Source organism: Stigmatopora nigra, chromosome 9 (genome assembly GCF_051989575.1).
Source record: "Stigmatopora nigra isolate UIUO_SnigA chromosome 9, RoL_Snig_1.1, whole genome shotgun sequence".
NCBI classification, from domain to species: Eukaryota; Metazoa; Chordata; class Actinopteri; order Syngnathiformes; family Syngnathidae; genus Stigmatopora; species Stigmatopora nigra.
The window spans coordinates 12,299,677-12,313,960 of NC_135516.1; the positions used below are offsets into that span (position 1 = coordinate 12,299,677).

General features: G+C 38.7%; 1 long non-coding RNA gene across 4 annotated transcripts in view; it reads left to right on the forward strand.

The window, feature by feature from the left end:
- Nucleotides 1–14,284, forward strand: part of LOC144201134 (uncharacterized) — a 53,094-nt gene that overhangs the window by 15,805 nt on the left and 23,005 nt on the right. The gene's annotated exons all lie outside the window — the stretch shown is intronic.

Genomic DNA, 14,284 nt, shown 5'->3' on the forward strand with positions numbered 1-14,284 from the left:
AAATATACAATCTTACAAAGAATTGATTAATTTATTGAATTGAATGCTTTTATTATTATAAATACATAACGAGATTTAAAGCTTTCACCACGTAGTGCACAAATAACAACAACCAGACAGATAAATAATCAATAATTTAGAAATGAATAATTAGTCCGAGTGAGGTTGAAGTATTAAGATTAATATATATTGAGCAAAATGATGTATGCTACTGTTTACACTGCATAGTTTGAGGTTGCAGCACTACTTGATTCATTTGTGGCAGGTAAGTGATTGATTTGTGTTGATATTGTCTACCTTAGGAGCCGTTGCTCAGAGGTTAATTGAGGTACCCGTCACCCCCGCGAGTATACGGCAGGCACAATATTTGCTCATTTCTCTCCCTTTTGTATAGTATCTTCACCATGCCTTGTATTTGTCTTAATTTGGATTCACCTGCCCGATGCAGGGCCATGAAATATTAATTAGGAGGCTCTCCGGAGGCCATGCGTCCGGCCGGCCTAGCGAGAGAGCTTTGGGCGCGTGTTGGTCTTCCCGGGGGCGTGTGTTGCGCTTGCTAATGATGGCCGTTTCCAAGACCTCTTGGCCTCGTTCTCTGCCCGTCCGCCGCCCCAGAGTCCCGTTTCACTCTGGCTTCAACGCCTCCGATCTGCCCGCGAGCGCACTTTAAACAAGTGGCCTTGAGCCACGCCGACGACGGCGTAATGAGACGATCTGGCTTGTTCAGATGGACCTTTTATACTCACCCTGCTTCTGCTCTCAAAAGTATTCATGGCGTTTTATTGCTCGATCTCGTCGCTTCTTTTAGCCGATTGGCTGCCTGTGGCGAAAAGACCTGAATGGGCTGTAAATTTGAGTTCATCACTAGCGGGTATCCGACAAGAAGTAAACAAATACCCTTATGGCAGCGAATGTCATAATTGGCACCGTTAGCAATACTGAGTATTTATAGTCAAGTTGGGTCTCCTATTACTACTACTACTACTACACCTACTACGACAATTACTACTTATACTATTCCCACCCCTACTACTACTACCAGGACTACTACAACTTCTACTACTACTACTTGTACTACTACCTCAACTAATACTTCTACTACTGCTACTGCTACAACTAATACTTCTACTTCTTTTACTACTACTTGTACTACTACTACCTCTGATACGACCACTACAACAAATTCTTCTACTACTACTAATTACTACTATTACTACTCCTACTATGACCATTACTACTACCAGGACTACTGTAACTTCTACTATTAGCACTACTACTATTACTACTCCTACTATGACCATTACTACTACCAGGATTACTGTAACTTCTACTACCAGGATTACTGTAACTTCTACTACCAGCACTACTACTACTACTACTACTACTACTACTACTATTACTACTATTACTACTACCACTACTACTATTATTACTACTACTACTACGACTACTACGACTACTATTACTATTCCTACTACGACAATTACAATACGTACATTCCCTTAACGTCATATGAAGATTGAATACTTTTGCCATGTTCTTTGGAGTTTGCCCCATTATTAAACGCAACCTGGAAGCGAAACGACCTGCATGCCAAACATTTTGCAGAGCGCGTGGGCAAAGGAAACAAGCATCATTTAAATTCACAGTTCGAGAATAAATTAGCATACAGATTTTTAAGTGTTTGCCTATTCCATTAGGAAAATTGCTCATAATGAAACATGACAAATTGATTTTGGTGATGGAAAAATACAGGGGACATTTTTTTCCCTCTTTTTGTTTGTTTTCTTCAGATTCCAAGGCACAGGCACTTCTCATTTTTTCATCTATTATGGGCAAAACTTTTGCAATCAATAGTACTTTTTTACCTACAAAATCCAAGGGTAATAATTTACCAGATCATCAATCATACAGCTCAGACGTGTAATTGAAAGGGCTGAACCAAACATTCATTCACTGCCAGATCTCCCTGTTCAAATGGATTAGACATCAAATCTAGTGGAAAACATTAGTACATTGCATAAGTATATCAGTAGCTATGTAGTACATTTCTTATCTCCCATTGTCTTGCGTTATTTCGCTTCGTCGTTGTTACCGTCGTCTTTTTATGCGCATATAAGCCGTATCCTCGATTCAGTCTTGTTTTTTTCGTCCTACAAACGTGGCTTATACGCGAGTAAATAGGTCATTTAATCTTTCCAAACATGTAGTATACTGGATCCATTTTTAAAAAGGCTGGAATAACTGACATCAATGTACATGGATTAATTCTCTCTGGTGTTTTCTACAGATCGTTGAACTCATAAAACATTAACTGTGGACAACAGTAACTTGTATTTTCCACTTGCTCTCTATTATCTGGTCTTTGAAGTCTCTACCGCATCAGAAAATGTCACCTGTCACATTACACCATAATTTGATGGCAGATGAAAGCAGCGGCGAAGCTAGAGTTCCCCGCTAAGCAATTCCGATGCTATCTTAAACGAGGCTCCATTCCAAATGTACGCATGACACGAAGGATTTAGCAAATGGCTTCTCGGACGGAACCATGCATATAAAAGCGCCACAGAGTAGACTCGGCGAATAATAACTTGATGTTGAATATGTAGGAGGATAATTTTGTATTAGAACCAAGCTCGAAGGCAAAGCCTTTTTCAAGTCGCCGTCATTTCACAGCGTTGGAATTGCTAATGATCTCGCTTTTTTATGCTCGCTAGATACAAATTGGTGGACCGGCCTATGTATGTTTGCGCATTAATGTGGGAGACTTTCATCTTTTTCATTTTTTTTGTAATGAATGGACCTTTTGCGCTCACAATAGAATAGGATCGGAAATAAACGGAAGGAAATTTTATTCAGATAACTCGGCTGGGTAAAGATAATCAGTTTGCTTTGCCTTAAGCGATAAAATACTACGGGAAGTGACTCTAAAACCATAGCAGAATATATTTTAGACTCAAATCCGTTACTGAAAAGGCCTAATAATTAAATGAGGTCATCATTTTTTTTAGCTGCCTTGGCTCCGCCTACCAAAACAAAAAAATCCTGCCAGATTATGCCTCACTCATTTAAAATGCAGATGTTTGCGGTCTGTTAGCATTCATGCTAAACAAATGTGCATTATCAACTTGTTTGTCTAATTGCCCTAGCTAGGCTTTAAGATTATTGGCCAAGAGGTTCAGAGACATATGCTAATTGCTATTGAGTTCCAGGTATGTTAGGCTTTGGCTAATTTAGCACTCTTTTAAAAGGGAACTACACAGTCACCTATAGAGTCAGCCCTTGTTGATGGGTTGGAGTTTATTTATATACAAAATCTCTATCTGATCCTTCCAAATAAAATATTATTAGGCGATGATACCCCACTCATCGGGGCTTAACTAGAACTGTAAACATTTGGTAAAAAATGTCCTCGTTTATCGCATCAGCCCACCATTTTGTCTTTCCCGTTCCCGTGTTTAATTACCCTGACATGATGTATTTGTCAAGTTTGTCAAAAATTGTCACCAGGCAGCAAAGTGCCTTTATTCTCTACTAAATGGCATAAAGTAGACATGACGAAGCCAGCCAGCCCTTCTCAACAAGTCCCAAGCGAGTTTGAATATCTGCTGATTACACGTCACCCTCGCCGAGAGCGAGCCAACAAAGTGAATAAATTCCTTTGACGCCAGAGAAAAAAAAAGTCTTTGCGCCACTTCATTGCTCAGCTTTTGCCACCAGAGCAAGACGTAAACTTGTTTTATGCTGAGAGTTGTTTAAAAGGATGGAAGAAAAAAGAAAAAAAAGGCCGGGCGACTGTTTGCAAGATGTATTACTTTGTAGTCGGAGAGAGGGGAGGAAATTGGTGACCAACAGACAAATAAATCAGGGGTCATTCCCTCTTAGCGCGCCACGCTTTACGTGATTCATGGCTCTCGTGCTTACGAATCGAGAACCGGACCGAATACCCTTGAACGCTTTGCCTTTCCTGCATCGGACGACTGTAATAAGCTAGTGACGGATGGCCATGGGTGCGACACCTCGTACTGGGGGTGCGGGAGGATCGAGCCCGGGGGCGTTAAAGATTTCGGATTGGTTTGTTATTGACCCAAAATGGCAGCTTGCTTGATGTGTGGGTCGGACGTCTATTGCTGTCAATGGTGCTGAAAGATGAGCATCTGTGGCAGGTTGAAATGAATTGGATGTCAATTGTGGGAAATGAGTTAGCTTGTATTTTATTAGCTTCCATTTTAGGGTATGTATATGTCAATTTTGGTACATTTTGGATTATTTTCTATTGATTTGAGGGACTATCAAGGATTATTTTTGTTCGTTTGTTGGTTCCTGGTGAATTTTAGCCATTTCTTGTTAGTTTTGAGGCATATTTAGCTACTTTTTTAACTGATATGCTACCATTGAAGGCGCCATTTCAACTTTAGGGCGCAGTAGAGCACAAAATTCAAAGTATTTAATTTTCTACATACAGTATGATAGAGTGAGCTACAATGTTCCCGTCAGGCAGAATAACCCCGTTTGAGGGCCACCTCCGGCCCTAGGACTGCACCTTTGACACCCCTGCTCTACAGGGCAAAAAAAAGGGTGCTGGCATGAATAATGTATGCCACACAGAAAGGCCACGTGAGCCTTGAATATGGATGGTCGCTTGGAGATAAGGTCTCATACCTCCAGTTCACGGACGTGTTGGGAATTTTAACTCTTTCCATGTTGTTGACATTGAGAGATGTTTCATTACGGGGTTCTTTCACCCCCCTCGCTTGCGCCTTGGCGAGCGTTTGTCACTCGTCGATGACCCATCCACGGGTAAGGGTGGCAGTGAATGAACAATTGTTCCAGGGGCGGATCTCAAAAAAATATTTATGAGGTGGACAGACTCCATTAGATTCCATTAGACTTCAGGACAATGTAAGCCACAGTCTGGCGAGGTCAACTCGTGGTGCGTTCGATGTAGTGGGATTTTGGAGTTTCGTGTTCAAAAAAATTGAATACTTTTATTGTTAATTATACAAATCTGATGAGATTTAAAGCTTCACCACAAAGTACACAAAAAAACAACAACAAACAGAAATACATCAATAAATAAGTCATAAATAAGTAGTCAACAACATAAAAAAGTAGGGAATTTTCCAAATAAGAACAATAAATTAACAGACAAATAGGCAATAATTAAGTAATAGATATCTAAGTATTAGTCAACACAAGTACAAAAGACAACAACAAAAAAGACAAAAAACAATCAATACATAAGTAATAAATAACTAGTTAACAACATATAAATAAGTAGGGAAGTGTACAAATAACAACAGACTAACAGACAAATAAATAACTAATAAATAAGGCCTAAATAAATTTGTAGTAAACAACATAAACACGTAGTGAGGTGCAAAAATAACAACAAAACACAAACAAATAAATAATCAATAAATAGTAATACTAAATACATACTCGATAAATAAAGAAGTAGTCAAGATAATAAATGTGAGGGTGGCAGGTGCCACCCCGTTAATTCGCCCATGCGTCTACCCGAATTAACGACACCCAACAGTTACTTCAATCAGTTTCCCCGTATTTTTTCTTGTCATCACCATATGGTTTTTAATTATTTTTTTTTAATGAGATCGCTATGTTTTCCAAAATAAATTAGCGTTCTAATTAACGAGATGAAGTGGCGGCTCGGTCCCTTTTGGGGCTGGATGCGCGTCGACCATATTGAGCCGCCGGGATGTAACATTCGGTCAGAGGCCGCTGATTTGAATGTTTACGTCTCTGCAGGACACAACCTGCTCTCGTATCACGCTTTGCTTGTCCACCACGGGCGTCTTATTAAAAATTGATCGGCAATCTGTTGTGCGTCGCTACTCAACAATTCATTCATCGCTAGTCGTGATACTGAACCCTGAAACGCACCCTTTTCTTTTGAATATTTGACAAGCAAGCAAACAAATGTTAGGACAAGTTTGTGAGCGGGTTGAAAAAAATAAATAAAGTCCTTTATTCCAGGTTCTGTTCTCGTCTGGCAACCCGAATTTCCACGTAAGTCGGATTTTTGCCGTTAGGGGCAAAAAAAATGGAAAGTAGACCGGAATATAAATACGTAAGATGATGTACTAATGCTGAAAAGTTGTTGAGGAGGAGTTTTGAGTAATTTATTTGCCACTAATAACAACTTTTGAAAACAAAACTAAAACTGGCCACTCCTTTGGTGTGTTTAGGGTCAGCTCAGAAAATACAGCGCTCAACCTGATTTGTTACATTTTCGTCGTTTTTTTAGCTCACGCAAACTGGAAATGGTTTGAAATGTGATTATTTTATTTTTTTATGTTAGTTTGAACATGACATACCTTTATACAGTGGAAATATTGTAAACCTGAGGACTCTCCTTAATTACTATTTACTATTTGAAACATATAGTGAACGGTAGAGTAAAACGTAAGAAAAACTGCAAGTTGCGTCCGCGTCAGTGTTTTCATCTTCAAGCAGCCTTTTTTGTTCAAAAAAAGCAGACCGCCGTGAATAACTACTCTAGCATATCATCTCAATTCTTTGTGTTGAAGGAACGACCTTCGCTCCCGTCGCGTTTTTCTTTTTTCCGCGCCATACTTCCGTATTTTAAAGCTGCGATTATCCAGACATAAGCCGTTAGTAGAAATTGAATGCCGACCGAATCATTTACTCTTTCTTTAAGTTAAGAAAAGCAGTACTGACGCAGATAGAGTTGCATTTAAAAGCTTAATGACTAGTTAAGTGTTTTTGTTAGCGCTGCATTTGCATTAGAATCAAGGCTCCAGAGCCACATGCGGCTCTTTGCATACTGGGGAAAAAAATCAGATGCAAAGATTGTTTGACGAGTGTCGACTTCTGCGCCATCTTTGTAGAAACGATTAAGGCTCTCTGCACGCCAACAATCTTCATCTCAAGCCGATTTTGACTTGACTGTAAATTTTCCCAGCATGCTTTTGATTGTGAGCAGATTAGAAGATTAGAAAAAAAAACGGATGTTGCCACTTCTGCCTGCGTTTTATTGTTACGCATTGATCTCCTTGCACGCCGTGTTAAGAGCCGTCCTGCTTCCACGCCAAATCGAGGGCGTGGGAAAATCCTCTCTAGTTTACCCTCCCGCTGACTTACAGATTTCTGGCAGAGTTCTCGCGCCGCAAAATGCTGTCTTGGCTGTTATGTCACAGGAATTTAAGTTCCAGTTCATGTTAGGTAAGGATAGGTCACGTAATGACTTTAACCTTGACGTTTTATGACTTGAAATTTCTTAGTTTATGACTTTAACCTGGTCATTTTTGTCCTAATATTAAGAAAATAGTAGTTTTGTGTTCGCATAGCAAACAAGATCCACTTCACCTAATGGAAATATAAATAATGGCTTTTTTTGACTGATTCTATGCCATTTGTAGTTATATTTCAATTTGTTTATGTTATATTACAATTCTATGTCGATTTACTCTCATCTCAAATCAACATTTGCCATAGAAATTAACTAAAAACAAAATAACTCGTTCCCACCCTGAAAAAAACCCACTAAAACAGGATATTACAATACAAAAACATATTTTTATTGGTTGTAATTCACCATATACTAACAGTAACATAAAAAAACTTAATACTACATTGAGACATTATTCAGTACAACGCGGATGGATGCGCTCATAACATAACCTAAACTAAATTTAACTTAAATTAACTTAGATTCATGTACAGACACACACAGTTAAAAAAAAATGTTTTAATGTTACGTTACACAAAATTTAAACCTTGGTCCAAATTAGATTGGCTTTCTGAGGCGAGAAAGGGAAGAGACGCATGAAGGAATTTAGCTATGAGGCTCATAAATAGTTTAGCCACCCAGTGCAGATTCATCAAGAAGCGTAAGGGATAAATCTTTAGCCCTCCCCCACCCGTCGTCTTCTTCAGCCTGAAGAGACCGACCGAGGTGGATTTAAAGATGGCCCCTGATAAAACCTGCATCTTGAGAGCACCTAATACTTGCTGACATTTTTCAACCAAAAAGTGCTTACATTTTTTTGACTGCTTTTGGGAAGAATTTGTCCTGGAGTCTGTTTGTCTTATTTGTTATGGCCCAAAATCAGTTTGTCTTAGTTGTTATGGCCCAAAATCTCTTTGCTTTAGTTGTTATGGCCCCAAAATCTGTTTGTCTTGGTTGTTATGGCCCAAAATCCGTTTGTCTTGGTTGTTATGGCCCAAAATCAGTTTGTCTTAGTTGTTATGGCCCAAAATCTCTTTATTTTAGTTGTTATAGCACAAAATCTCTTTGTCTTAGTTGTTATAGCACAAAATCTCTTTGTTTTAGTTGTTATAGCACAAAATCTCTTTGTTTTAGTTGCTATGGCCCAAAATCTCTTTGTCTTAGTTGTTATGGCCCAAAATCTCTTTGTCTTAGTTGTTATGGCCCCAAAATCTGTTTGTCAGAATTGTTATGGCCCCAAAATCTGTTTGTCTTAGTTGTCATGGACCAAAATCTCTTTGTCTTAGTTGTTATGGCCCAAAATCTCTTTGTCTTAGTTGTTATGGCCCAAAATCTGTTTGTTTTAGTTGTTGGGATACGACAATATCGAATTGGGAGGCACGCCTAGCAACAACCTCCCACGAAGCCCGCTACTACGTCAAAAGGACGCAGGCCAATCGATCGCTACCCGCTGCTTTGGATGGCGGGCTGATAGATGTACCCTGGCAGGCCGCCTCAAGCAACAATTTCCAGCAAATTGAAATGCCTTTGGGCCCTTTAGCCACTGCTTTTATTTGCCTTTGTTTTCCCCCTCATGGCCATCCGTGAGGGATGACGCGCTCTATATATCATCTGTCTCTTTGGATAGCGCTTCAGTTCCATCACCATAGCGATGGATGTTTACCCTCCACCCCAGAGATTTGCCTGAGAGCCAAGAGGTGCTGTCTAGGGGCAGGTTATCTTTTGTTTTTAAATGCCTTTTTGCTATCGTGTCTTCATTCTTTTGGGCTTGCATAAATTATAGAGGTCACCCCAGATGTAACGGTACACTAGCATGACATTTCAAATTGACATGATTTGTTCAGGATGTTAAAATAAATGACCCTTTAATAGCCTATTTTTAGCATTCACAATGCGTAAATGAACTGTATTTGCTAGCATAGTGATAAGTCACTGGACTAGCCTCGTGCTAACCGCTAATTAGGATGCTGTCTACACAAAAGTCAACGCTTCTAGATTTCTTTTTCATAAAAAAGAGACAGTTTTGCCAAATAACATATTAAAACTCCATTAAACATTGACAATTAATCTATAAAATAACCACAACTCAACCACAGCTCTTCAATTAAATTAACCGTACACTTGTACTGTCCCAAGAAGCAACCAACTCGTTAGATATCGATACTCATTAAATACTTATCATAAAATATATTTTTTTGCAATAAATATCATACTTGCTCACAGCAGGAGTCCCAAAATATGGTCAGAGTAGACCAGAGTTAAGTAATATTCACCTTTTGCCCACCTTTTCCTCCCAAATACAATACTTTCAAAACAAACCATTCCAACTCCACTCAAATAATCAGATTTTCAAGCTTTTTTTCCCCAACTTGAATTATTTGCAACTTTTTCTACATGGATGCAGACCTCACCACTGTTTGTCCCTCCCCCCTTTTTCCCCCGTCCAAAGTGGAATCCTGTCGAGCTGTTTGCTCCTTCATTACCTCATTACTTGAGCCTCCTCATTCCCTCTACCGCGTGGCGTCTCTCCGAGGACGGGCGCGCTGGGTTTTCATTACTCTGTGAGTCAATCTTCATCACGGCACCCAGTTGCGCTTCCCCATTAGCTCCGAGGCTCGGCGCGCCACATGCCGAGAGAAAAGGCGCCAGTTGTAGCGTGACTGAGGTGTGTTTATTTTGATATCTTGATATTAGATTCGACGGAGGCAGTCCTCACACTTTCTGGACTGAGTATGGTGGGAATTAAACAATGGTCGCGGACGTTTTTTCGTGTTTCGAGTTACGGAAATTAAAACTCTGGCATTTTAGTTGAGATGCTGTTGTTCTGTCAAGGGGATTGGATGCCGAGAGCTGTCAAGATGACCATTCACAGCAGTTTTCTAAGAGTAAATGAATTCAGTGCGTATTGCCCAGAAAAATACTTGGGCCTTAAGCTACTTTTTACAGTTTTTATTCATTTTAAATCATTAAAGGTTGTTTTTACTTACATTGTAGTCATTTATAAGTGCATTCACTTTGTAAAAAATACATCCTTCCCAAAAAAGAACATGTTAAGTTACTAAAACCTAAAAAAAATGTCATTGTCTGTTATAAACGAACCGATTAAAAACAAAAGCCAACGCTGTACTTTTACGATGTGGATACGCCCTTAGCCAAAGACATAAAAAGGCTCGACACCATCGATCTTAGCAATTTTTACGTTTACGTAGCCGTACTGTGGTAGAAGCATCATATCGCCCAGCGTTCCCATAGCTCACTCTTTTTGCGGGTTCACCCGCGCGCACATGTTCGATGAGCCGCGGCTAATAGCTTTCGGTGAACATTCAAGGGCAAGTTGGCCAACGAGACTTGCCGAGGCGCTCAACCGGGGTCAAACTAAGTTACACATAAATCATTTAACGCTAACATTTTAACACAAATGCCTACCTAGCAACATCGTTTATCCAAACGTCACAATGGCCAAAAGTGTATTTTGCTAACGGGTTTTTTTTCTTCTTTACATCACGTTAATATAAAAAAACTGGATTAAAATCCCTGAATATTCCGTTTTTTTATAGATTTATAGATTGAGGTATTTTTTTTATATAGTTTTAGATTTTACAAAATTATTTTTTGACTAAAAACACAGAAAAAATGATTAAAAAATGACAATTATTGATTTAAAAGGGGGAGTATCAGGAAATTTAATATACATCTATACTCTTCATTTGAATTTGATCCTAAAACCAAAAGTCGGCACTCATTTACTTTCCCGGGCCGCACAAAATGATGGGGCGGGCCAGATTTGGCCCCCGGGCCGCCACTTTAACACACATGGTCTTGAGGAATGTTAGCCAAATTCCGTTGACGTCACGTTATGTCAAAAGTCAGTTCTGTTCATTTTCGTCACTTTTGACCATCGCATGCTTCCGTGCCGTCCGTTAGCTCAGCTTTACGGTAGCTTAACATAATTCGCTTTCGTGTTTGGGTGCCTGCCTCGCCTGTGCCACTCACCTCTGTTTTACCCCGAGTTCAAGCAGAGTTCAGCGTCTCCCCTCCGCCACTTAATGTTCACGTCAGGGACGAGAAAGACTCCACAATGTTGTACCTGGCTGGGGTCTCCCCAAAAGCCACTTAGCTTCAACTTATGACAGCACACAGATAATTGCTATGTGGATTTAGCGTACAACAACACGCTGCCGTCGTCTATGTTCTCACATATTCACTTTGGGTATTTATGACACGTGCCAAGTGTGGGGTGACGTGGCACATTGTTGCCCCCTGTTTTATAGCCGCCGTGACATAATGGCTTCGACTTTTATTTCCCGCTATTGCAAAGTTGACGGATATCTGCAATATGACGGATTATATTGTCGTTTTTGAGCGGTTCACTACTTTTTTTGAGGGTTGGGTATATGCGGGTTTTGCCATTATTTGTCTGGGTGTCCATAACATATCGGTTGTTTATTTTTCCCACTTTTTGTGTAGATTTTTTTTTTTTGTTGCTTCATATTTGCTAGATGGCTCCTCATTGGGTGTTTTATGGGCGTCTTATTTTTATGGAAGGATTTGATAGTTTTGTGGTTTTTATTTTTAACTTGTCATGTTCAGCTGTTTAGATGTGTAGAATGAGAATGGAAGCGTTTTTACAGGGTGAACAGTAATCTTAATGTGCCACTTGGGAGTTTTTTTGGTGCACTCCTGTTTTTTGGTTGTGTATACAGCATTTTATGAGAAGTTTTTTTTTTTTTTTTTTAGGACGTAGAATGTAAATGGATGCAAAAAGAATGCATTGGCTTTGAAAAGAATACATAAAAATATGATATTGATTTTTATTTCACTCTAGATATATTTTTTAATTAAAAAATGACTTTATTATAACATTTCTGTATATTCACTAGTCCGATATCTAGTACTATTATACCCAGAGGCTAGTACTAGGTTTTCATTGTACTTTATTAGAAAAAAATACTTCTCTACTTCAACCTGTCTCGTGGAATTACCGTATTTTCTCGCAAAAACGCAGTATTTGTCGCTAAAAAAAATGAGTAAATCGAGGGTACGGCTTATATGCGCATAAATTAGATTTCTTATTATTATTTTTTTAACGCCATGTTTCTGGCCACTCTTTTTGTTTCACTTATTGGGAACGAATTGGTGGTGGTGGCGTGCGGGAGAAAAATGGCTAATGAGGCCAGTCTCTTTGGCCTGGCTTTTGAAATATGAAACCATTCTCAACCGTATGCTATTACAGCAGTAGAAATGCAATCAGGCTGTAATTGAATGTGGGTTATGACTTTTTTGTAATCTCACTCAGCCGTTTGCTTCTCTCATTTTTTTTTTCATTGCTAATGCAATCTCTTCAAATCATAGGCTAGACTTTTAATCATTTTTAAGGGCAGCGTACCTTGCTAAAATATTGTTCGATTATTCCTGGGGTGTCAAACTCGTCTTTGTCTGTGGACCATTTTTCTTTGTAGAGCTGTTTTTATTTTTCAAAAACTTGTTTATTTGCTGTTTTTTAATGGAGGGGGACAAACGAAGATTCCCAGTCAAAATGAGCTAAATTGCTAGCGGCTAATTCGCCTCCATTAATTGACTCATCGATGAGCAAATGAAGCGTCATTGAGGAAATTGCTTAATGGGCTTTTTATATTCTTCTATAATTTGACTAAGTCACTTAGTTTGAATTTTTTTAATGAATAAAAAAGAGGAAATCAGGGCACTATTTTTTTCATTTTTATATTGAATTTAAAAGCAAAGGAAAAGCATTTAATATTGACTTTATTTATTTTATTTTGAGAAGAAGAAAAAACATTTAATATTGTCCAGTGAAGAGAGTACAGAAAAATGAAATTAGATTTTAGCCATATTTACACTAACGGGCCGCTTAAAGTGATGGGGCGGCCCGAATCTAGCCCCCGGGCCTCCTCTTTGACACCACTGTATAAGACTCACCATTATTTGATAAATATTTATCATTATGTCGGGGCATTTAATTACCATCATGCAATTTTATACATTTAGAACTGTCCAAAAAATAGATATTGCTCTAAATATTATTTTTGTGTTATTGTGTTAAAAAAATGACAATTTTTTTGGTCTATGGGCTCAATAAGAACAAAAGATCTATTTACTATAACTCTAATAATCTTGTTCTGAATCTGTCAAACTTATTTTGAACACTTAGAACAAATGTGAGAAAAATAATGTAACCATATTGTTGATTAAAATGTTATAAATTGGCAATGGGCATTTCTCCAAAAGCAGTGACCTTTGACCTTCTACCCGGCGTGGAATGGATCAAACTTACCCGGTTGTAAAATTGCAATAGCGCCCCAGTCCAATTTCACGTTGTAGGTCAAAAGAAGAAGAACGCAGCTCTGAGTAATGTTTACAGAGCAAATAGATAAAAGTTTAATATACAAGATACATCATAGCAAAATTCCATCACCGCAAGGACAGAGAAGAGACATAAATCTCCCTCAATTCCAGCCGCCGCAGTTTGACCTCGACTCCCGAACGGCCTTAGCCGCCCGATGGCCTCCGATTAAACATGGCCTCCGACTAGCAAAGTGAGTTTTCAGACACAGACAATTGGGAGGCCATTTTGGCAGCTGGAAAATGTGGAGTATCGAACGGAATCGGGATTTGGCCACAAAATAACGTATTTTATATGTATATTTCCCCTTGAATTTCATTTATAGATGTCAAAATACATTTTATTTAACGTTTTATCTGCTTATCTTTTCATTATTGTAGTGGTCGAGAGATATACTCTGAATTTAAGTGTAAAAATTTGAAAATTAGATGTAATTTTTCTTATTTTGGGTCATTTTACCATGTTTAAAGTACAATTCTTTTGACAACACTGTTACTAAGTTGCTAATCAATGAAAATATGCATGCAGAAAGGTTTAATGAAAATTTTAAAAATGACATAACCCTAAATACATAAGTTACCTCACTAGTTAGCAACATGCATCCATCAGAAGAGCCACATATGGCTCCTGAGCCATAGGTATCCTTACCTCTGCTCTATTGATTTGCGTTATGGCGTTTCGTTTTTGTCATGTTGCGGTTTTGTTCATGT